Genomic DNA, 10,136 nt, shown 5'->3' with positions numbered 1-10,136 from the left:
CAACAACTTAATAATAAAAAGACTACCCAATTTTTTTTTTTTTGAGACGGAGTTTCGCTCTTGTTACCCAGGCTGGAGTACAATGGCGCAATCTCGACTCACCACAACCTCCGCCTCCTAGATTCAGGCAATTCTCCTGCCTCAGCCTCCTGAGTAGCTGGGATTACAGGCATGCGCCACCATGCCCAGCTAATTTTTTGTATTTTTAGTTGAGATGGGGTTTCACCATGTTGACCAGGATAGTCTCGATCTCTTGACCTCGTGATCCACCCGCCTCAGCCTCCCAAAGTGCTGGGATTACAAGCGTTAAGCCACCGCTCCCAGCCGACTACCCAATTTTTAAAAAGCAAAGGATTTGAATGACCATTTCTCCAAGGAAGATATGCAAATAACGGATAAGCCCATGAAGAGATGCTCAACATTGTTACTGTAGTTATTAGGGAAATGCAAATCAAAATCTGGAATGAGATACCACTTCACATTGACTAGTCTGGTTAGAATGAAAAAGACAGAAAATAATTGGTGTGGGTGAAAATATGGCAAAATTAGAATCCTTATACATTGTTCATGCGATTGTAAAATGATGCAACTGTTTTGGAAATAGTTTGTCAATTTCTCAGAATGTTGAACAGAGTTATTTATGACTCAGCAATTCTACTCCTTGGCATACAGCCATGATCATTGAAAACATATGTGCACACACAAACGTGTACATAAATGTTTATATCAGCATTATTCATAATAGCCCCAAAGTGGAAACAATTCAGATATCCATCAACTGATGAAAGGATAAATAAGATGTGGTATATCCATACCATGGAATATTATTTGGCCATTAAAAGGAATAAAATACTGATAAGTGCAGCAACATGGATGAACCATGGGAACACTGTGCTTAGTGAAATAAGCCAGACACAAAAGGCCACATTTTGTATGGATTCCATTTATATGAAGTGTCCAGAAAAGAGAAAAACCACAGAGATATAAAGTAAATTAGTGGATTCCAAAGGGCTGGGAGAAGAGAGACAATAGGGAGTGATTGCAAATAAGTAAGGAGTTTCCTTGGGGTTGGAAAAAAGGTTCTAAAATAAGATAGTGGTGATGATTACACAATTACATGAATGTACCAGAATCCACTGAATTGTAAAAGGGTGAATTTCATGCTATCTGAAATATATCACCTGGGTGAAATGGCTCACGCCTGTAATCCCATGTTGGGAGGCTGAGGCAGATGGATCACCTGAGATCAGGAGTTCAAGACCAGCTTGACCACCATGGTAAAACCCTATCTCTACTAAAAATACGCAAACTTAACCAGGTGTGGTGGCAAGCACCTGTAATCCCAGCTACTAGGGAGGCTGAAGCAGGAGAATCTCTTGAACCTGGGAGGTGGAGGTTGCAGTGAGCCGAGATGCGCCACTGCACTCTAGCCTGGGCAACAGTGGGAGACTCTGTCTCAGAAAGAAAAAAAAAAAATCTCAGGGCCAGGCATGGAGGCTCACACCTGTAATCCCAGCACTTTGGGAGGCCAAGGCGGGTGGATCCCCTAAGGTCAGGAGTTTGAGACCAGCCTGACCAATATGATGAAATCCTGTCTCTAAAAAAATAATAATAAAAAGAAAAAAAACTCAATAAAACTATTACATTGAAAAACAAAAACTCAGTGCTTATTTTTTTTTTTTTTTGACAGAGTCTCACTTTGTCACCCAGGCTGGAGTGCAACGGCGCTATAGGCTTACTACAACTTCTGTCTACCAGGTTCAAGTGATTCTCATGCCTCCGCCTGCCAAAAAGCTGGGATTGCAGGCGTGTACCACTATACCTAGTTAATTTTTGTATTTTTAGTAGAGATGGGGTTTCACTATGTTGGCCAGCCTGGTCTCAAACTGCTGGCCTCAAGGGGTTCACCCTCCTCGGCCTCCCAAAATGCTGGAATTACAAGCATGAGCCACTGTGTCCGACCTCAACTCAGTGCTTTTTAAATTTACCAGTCGAGCTCAGAGTAAAGTGAATTCTTAGACACAGAAATATTGTTTTTAAGTGGGAAATTCCTCTAGCCTCTCCATTAATTAATTCATCTCTTTAATGTCGTGTCAATTTTTTTTTATTGAAATACCATATCTTTCTTCCCAGGGCACTGCTGTACAGATTTAAGTAAAAATTTGTGGAAGCTTTTGAATTTTAAACATACAAAAGCAGAGCTTCTTTGATTATAAATGATGTAGGGGACCTGGCATGTTCATCATATGTTTTATTTTTATTTAATTTTTAACTTTTTTGAGACAGAGTTTCCTTTTTGCCCAGGCTGAAGTGCAGTGGCATGATCTCAACTCACTGCAACCTCCACCTCCCAGGTTCAAGCGATTCTTGTGCCTCAGCCTCCTGAATAGCTGGGACTACAGGCCTGTGCCACCATACCTGGCTAATTTTTGTATTTTTAGTAGAGATGGGGTTTCGTCATAATGGCCCAGGCTGGTCTTGAACTTCTGGCCTCGAGCAATCTTCTTGCCTGGGCCTCCCAAAGTGTTAGGATTATAGGTGTGAGCCACTGAGGCTGGCCAATTATATGCTTTAATATGTAGTCCTATTTGATTAAATAATATGTATTTAAGTAAACCATTTTAGCTAAAACTTTTTCTGAATAATAGGAAACAATATATTAGACTATAAGTGAATCACTTTCTCTACTCTAAAACCATTGGTGGGACTTAGCAAAATAAGCAAGTCTTGCCCTGTAACAAAATGATAAATAAATACAGCTTTTAGTACTATAAAAGAAGAAAAAAGGTGTCTTTGAGAAGGATTTGAGGGGCCCTGCCATAACGTAGATGGGTATAGGATGATGTGTATAAAGTCTTTAATAAGCCTCAAATATATTGTATTTTTCCTGCTTTTAAAGAACTTATGCCTTCTTGAGGAGGCAAGCTTTCCATGAACAGTGTAATTAAATGGCATAATGTAAAAAAAGCACATGCTTTTGTTACACATTAAATAAGACCATCAGGCTGGACGCGGTGGTTTACACCTATAATCCCAGCAGTTAGGGAGGCTGAGGTGGGCAGATCACTTGAGGTCAGGAGTCTAAGACCAGCCTGGCCAACATGGCTAAACCCAGTTATATTGGTTAGGCTTTGTGTCCTCACCTAAATCTCATCTTGAATTACAATCCCCACATGTCAAAGGAGAGACCAGGTGGAGGTAATTGAATCATGGGAGCAATTTCCCTCATTCTGTTCTTGTGATAGTGAGTTCTCACCAGATCTGATGAGTTTATAAGGGGCTCTTCCCCCTTTGCTTGGCGCTTCTCCCTCCTGCTGCCCTGTGAGGAAGGTGCCTTGCTTCCCCTTAGCTTTCTGCCGTAATTGTGAATTTTCTGAGGCCTCCCCAGCCATGAGGAACTGTGAGTCAATTAAACCTCTTTCTTTCCTAAATTACCCAGTCTTGGGCAGTTCTTTGTAGCAGCATGAAAATTTACTAATACAGCTGTCTCTACTAAAAATAAAAAATTAGCCAGGTGTAGTGGCGTACACTACTCCAGCTACTCGGGAGGCTGAGGCATGAGAATCACTTGAACCTGGGAGGCAAAGGTTGCAGTGAGTTGAGATTGTGCCACTGCACTCCAGCTTGAGCAACAGTAATAGTCTGTCTTTAAAAAAAAAAAAAAAAGAGCATCAGAATTCATTTATTTTTTTATTTTTATTTTTTTGAGACGGAGTTTCGCTCTTGTTACCCAGGCTGGAGTGCAATGGCGTGATCTCGGCTCACCGCAACCTCCGCCTCCTGGGTTCAGGCAATTCTCCTGCCTCAGCCTCCTGAGTAGCTGGGATTACAGGCACACGCCACCATGCCCAGCTAATTTTTCGTATTTTTAGTAGAGACGGGGTTTCACCAAGTTGACCAGGATGGTCTCGATTTCTTGACCTCGTGATCCACCCTCAACTTGGCCTCCCAAAGTGCTGGGATTACAGGCTTGAGCCACAGCAGAATTCATTTAACTTTCATTCACTAAAAACATAAATGCCTTCTATGTACTAAACCTGGATTAGACTTGGGCGTTGTTGTAAACAAGGATTATGTTTAGGCCTCCTAAATAGCAATGCAGGGCAATAATGCAAAAGGTGTCAGAAGTTAGGATAGGTCAAAGTGCAGTAGTGATAGTTTCTTAGAAAAATCTTTGGAAAATTCTAAGCACAAAGGTTGGACTTGTTATCTGCTTACTAAAATGTGGCTCTTGCAGGTTGCAGCAGTCACATACACTCATTTTTTCTGTGCAGAGATGGGCTACTTGTCATGGAAGGAAGGTGGGCAGTATTTGGGGCCTGGCTATAGGGCTACTAACAGCAGGCCGACTGTACCTTTTCTCTGTAAAGCAGGTAAGCAAAATACACAGTAAAGGTGTCCTTGGTGGTGCTGGCCCATGGCTGGAAGGGCTTATAAACCAGAAGGTGTTACTAAAGCCTTTCTACCCATGGTAACAAGGCCTCTCCAACATGCTGAAGATTCACTTGTCTTACAGCTGTACCTGGTGGGAGTCCGCTATATTTCCACCAGTTTCCCAACGAATGGGGACAAAGCTGTGGCTCTGCCAGCTAGGCTCAGGAAGTTACAGAGATATATAATTATGTCACTAACTTTTCCCATTCTGAGAGCCAGCTCCTTCTACACACACCCAGCAGGCTGAGCTTCATCGTTTCTTCAGCCTGGGCACTGAGACATGTTTGTTCATTATTGTACCTGAGCTGCTGCTGCTTTTTTTTTTTTTTTTTTTTTTTTTTTTTTGAGACAGACTCTCACTCTGTTGCCAGGCTGGAGTGCAATTATGTGATCTCAGCTTACTGCAACCTCTGCCTCCCAGGTTCAAGCAATTCTCCTGCCTCAGCCTCTGAGTAAGGTAGCTGGGACTACAGGCAGCACCACCACACCCAGCTAATTTTTGTATTTTTAGTAGAGACAGGGTTTCACCATGTTGGCCAGGATGGTCTGGATCCACCTGCCTTGGCCTCCCAAAGTTCTGGGATTACAGGCAGTAGTCACTGCACCTGGCCAGTACCTGAGCTTCTTAGGCGGTTGTCGCTCCTTCCTGAAAATGCATGATGTGTTTTTCTTTCCTCAGCCCCTTACTTTCTTGGGGTTTTTGTTCATTTGTTTGTTTTTAACAACAACTGGGTCTTGCTATGTTGCCCAGTCTGGTCTCAAACTCCTGGGCCCAAGCCATCCTCCCTTCTCAGTCTCCCAAAATGCTAGGATTCCAGGTATCAACCATTTTCTAGGATGTCTAGTCCACTCGCTTTTACCCAGGACAAACATACTCCCTCAGGAATTCACCTCTATCCAGTTTTCCTGCTCAAGGCTGCCAGCTGTTTCAGACATTACTGGAAAATTGTGCAATTCTAAGCAAAGAGGCTGGAGGCTGGGATTCTGTGCCAGTATTAGAGTCTGGGGTTCCCAGAGGGCTGGGGGCTTTGTCTCAAAGAAGATGGTTGTCGCCGGGCGCGGTGGCTCATGCCTGTAATCCCAGCACTTTGGGAGGCCGAGGTGGGTGGATCACAAGGTCAAGAGATCGAGACTATCCTGGTCAACATGTTGAAACCCCGCCTCAACTAAAAATACAAAAAAAAAATTAGCTGGGCATGGTGGTGCGTGCCTGTAATCCCAGCTACTCAGGAGGCTGAGGCAGGAGAATTGCCTGAACCCAGGAGGGGGAGGTTGCAGTGAGCCGAGATCATGCCATTGCACTCCAGCCTGGGTAACAAGAGCGAAACTCCGTCTCAAAAAACAAAAAAAGAAGAAGAAGATGGTTGTCACTGTCGCAGCAACTGTTGCTCTAGGACAGCAGTTTTAGAACGTGGTCAGAGAACCCCCGAGGTCTCTGAGATCGTCCCTTTTCCAATCACTTCTCTGTGTGAGGCCAGATTTCAACCAAAGCATTTCAACCAAAACACATCTCAACAGATTGAATGCAGATGTAAATATGAGAATCCAGCTCTCTTCTATCAAGAGATTTACAAAAAATTAAAATTTTTCTTTTATTTTAATACAATAAATATTGACACAACCCACGTAAAGAAAATGCTTTGGAGTCCTCAACAATTTCTAAAAGTTGTAAGGGGGTTCTGAGATGGGAAAGTTTGAGAACTGCCACTCTAAGCTACTCTTGGCCCCACTTTGGTTTTCCTGCTCTTCCTGAGGGACCTCATAAGACTCATTGCTTCAACTACCACGTCCAAGCTGGTGATTGCTGTGGGCAGTAAGTACATAAGCTTCTATGTGCTATTCTGCAAGGGCCTGGGGATGAGGGAAATAAGATTGCCGCTGAGAGCTGAACTGGATAAATCCATATACAGCAGATATGACCCACCATTCACACATTCAACAAATATTTATTGGCCACCTACTCTGTGCCATACACTCTTCTAGACACTGGGCTTACAAAACAGAAAATCTGTGAACATTCTACTGGGGTATACTGAGAGATGATAAAAGAATATAATTGAGTCTGGGTATGGTGGCTCATGCTTGTATTCCCAGAATTTTGGGAGGCTGAGATGGGAGGATTGGTTGGGGCCAGGTGTATAATACTAGCCTGGGCAATATAGTGAGACCCTGTCTCTACAAAAAATTTAGGAAAAAAGAGGCCGGGCGCGGTGGCTCAAGCCTGTAATCCCAGCAGTTTTTGAGGCCGAGGCGGGTGGATCACGTAGTCAAGAGATCGAGACCATCCTGGTCAACATGGTAAAACCCCGTCTCTACTAAAAATACAAAAAATTAGCTGGGCATGGTGGTGCGTGCCTGTAATCCCAGCTACTCAGGAGGCTGAGGCAGGAGAATTGCCTGAACCCAGGAGGCGGAGGTTGCACTCCAGCCTGGGTAAGGAGCGAAACTCCGTCTCAAAAAAAAAAAAAAAAAAAAATTTAGGAAAAAAGAAAAACAATGTGACAAGGACTGTATGTGTGCATGAGTCTGTGTGTATATGCCTGTATTTTATTCCTTTCTTCCATAAATTATTAAATTATTCCCGATAGCCATTCTGCTGGTAGCCCTCCTGGGAAGTGGTGTTTACAAATTTCATCTTGGTAAGGAGGCAGATATGATGTAAGACAAGTTTCTTCCAGCCATGGAGGTGGGGTGAGGAGAGCCAAGAGAACAGACCTTAGGATTGGCAGCTCAGGGACAAGACCAGACCAGCATCCTGGCAGCACAGGTTGGCAACCATCCAGAGGAGAAAAACAAGAAAAACATGGGCTATGAGCCACCATGAGGCCACCTAGGCACCACCCTCTAAACACTATCTTAAAAGAGGAAAAGAAAAAGGGAGAGAAACAGCTCTAATGGGGAGTTATTAGCTGGAATGAGACCTTAAATCCGAAGAATGAGATACTTTTATTGGTAATTTTAAGTTCCATTTCAAACATTTTATTTTTATGTCTGAGATGTACTGTGATAAAATTTCAGTCTGGCTACATTAACATTTACTGTTGCTGGGCTGTGGTCTGAAGCCTTGAGGCAGAGAATGTAGGCAAAAATGGCTCAAACCTTTCCTTCTCAATTGATCTAAACCCCAATGTTACTACCACCCGATGGTCACAGGGGAGAAAGGAGACTGAAAAGAAGACCCCAGGAGGCAAGGAAAACAGGATGCAGGTCTTTTTCTCCTGAAGGAAACAGTTCCTGTCCTCTTTGCCACTTAGGCTGCCAGGAAGGGAAAAGCAGAATTAGTCACTTATCACTTGGAGCCTGCATTCAAGAAAGAAGACGGGGCTAGAGAAGGAAATAACCGCTGCTCTTCTTTTGAGGGTGCCAGAAAATTCTGGCCTTCTGATAAGATAAAGACAGAAACAGAATCCCTCTCATGTGGCCCATCAGTGTCCCTGGAATGACTTATCAGATTAGGGCTCCTTTTGGAGTGGGAATGAAGATAAGGATCAAGGAGGAACCTGGATGAGCAAACTGACAGCATCCCTAAAAGTTAGGCCTTTTAAATAGAGACATTGAGACTCAAGGTAGAAAAAATAAAGTGAAGTTATACACTAGGAGGAAAGCCAGGTTTTGAACCCAGATTTGACTGGTTTCAAAGTATAGCCAGTTCTTGCTAAACCCCAAGCCTCCCCTCCTACTCCCCATCAGAACCTGTTTTTTTTTTTTTTTTGAGACAGTCTTGCTCTGTCACCTAGGCTGGAGCGCAGTGGTGGGATCACCACTCACTACAGCCTCAAATTCCCAGGCTCAAGTGATTTCACTTCAGCCTCTTAGGTAGCTGAGACTACAGGTACATGCCACCACACCCGGGCAATTTTTGTATTTTTTGTGGAGATAAGGTTTCTCCATGTTGCCCAGGCTGGTCTTCAACTCCTGAGCTCAATCCATCTGCCCACCTCAACCTCCCAAAGTACTACAATGACAGGCGCAAGCCACTGCACCCAGCCTAGAACTGGTTTTATTTAGTGTAGAAGACAATCGACAATCTTTCTTACATCTTGCAGTCTTGTATCTTTTCCTACCCTAGGATATAAGGTGACATTCCTTGTCTAGAAGAACCATGGCTATAGCAATTATTCATCCAGCAAATATTTATTGAGCGTGAGGCCTGTCCTCAGTTCTGGGTCATGAAACCACTTCTATGATTAATTCAATTTCTTGAAATGTGATAAGCAGTTAAATGGATCCAGCCATAGGAGGAGAACTGACTGAAAAGTGAGGAAGAAGAGGATGAAAGGACAAAGACCAACATTCAGAAGCCCTAAAGCAGCTGAGGTTCCTCACTGAAGGTAGGACAGGAACTGTGTTGTTTGCGCAAAATGAGATGGTGGCCGTGAAGCTTTTCTTGGGGGTGGGGGAAAGTGTGTGCACATGGCCTCTTTCTCCCTGATTGTTTTCTGTGCTGATAGAATCTTGTTCCATGGATAGATTGTGCTTTTTTTTAAAATTTATTTTTTGAAGCTGACTGGTAGTTTATGATCTTTTCAACCTTTTCCTGAGCAATTCTAATCACCTTTCAACTTTTTTTGAGGTGCTATACAAAGCGATCTAACTGTCAGCATAGACCAATGTGTGTTAAGCAGTTAACCCTAGCACAGAGTTGATGTATCCACTCTGGTTTATCCATCGCAAACTTTAAATCCCAAACCTACCACAGTTTCAAAATACTTTCCTTCAGCCTTCATCAATGTAAGTTCAGGTAATATTAATCTAAATGTCGTTTGCATGATAAATCTGTTCTCTAAAATTATACAATGTTTTCCAAACCAAGTATGCTTAATTTTTAGATCATCTAGGAGGAAATAGAGCACAATAAAAAATCGAAGGGTCCCTGAACTTCCCCATGTAGGTGAAGCCCCAGTGACTGCATTTATTAGCTCTGTGACTTGGCAGAATCCTTGAAGTTTTCTCTGCTTTTTCTTATATATAAAATGGGGATAATAACTTCTTTTCCAGAGTTGAGAGGGGAATAAATGAATCAGTATTGCTCAGTAGGAAATAAATAAAACTCAGTTTATTTTTTATTTATTAATTTTTTTCAGGCCAAGCATAGTGGCTCATGCCTATAATCCCAGCACTTTGGGAGGCCAAGGTGGGTGCATCACTTGAGACCAGGAATTCAAGACCAACCTGGGCAACATAGTGAGACCCTGTCTCTATTAAAAGAAATTTACTAAAAAATTAAAACATTTTTTTTCTCTTTTCTTTTTTTTTTTTTTTGTTGAGACAGGGTCTTGCTCTGCAGCCTAGGTTGGAGTGCAGTGGCATGAACACAGCTGACTGCAGCCTCAACCTCCCTAGCTCAAGTGATCATCTCACCTCAGCCTCTTGAATAGCTGAGACTATAGGCATGAGCTGCCATGCCACGCCTAATGCCAGTTATTACCATCATTAGTTTTTAACTTTCTTTCCTTCTGCTACCTTCCATTTGAACAATTAAAGCCATTTATTTCATTTTTAAAAACCTGATTAAAGAACTAATATTTATTGATTCTCTATTAATTATTGGTGAAAGATCAGAGTAGACAAAAAGATTAAACAATAAAACTACCCCTTAATCCTAGGCCTAAGAAATATAACCACTTTTTTTTTTTCTTTGAGACAGAGTCTCACTGTGTTGCCCAGTCTGGAGTGCAATGGTGTGATCTCGGCTCACTGCA

Source organism: Callithrix jacchus, chromosome 4 (assembly GCF_049354715.1).
Source record: "Callithrix jacchus isolate 240 chromosome 4, calJac240_pri, whole genome shotgun sequence".
Lineage (NCBI taxonomy): Eukaryota > Metazoa > Chordata > Mammalia > Primates > Cebidae > Callithrix > Callithrix jacchus.
The sequence above is the reverse complement of the archived record's forward strand: the minus strand, read 5'-3'. Positions refer to the sequence as shown.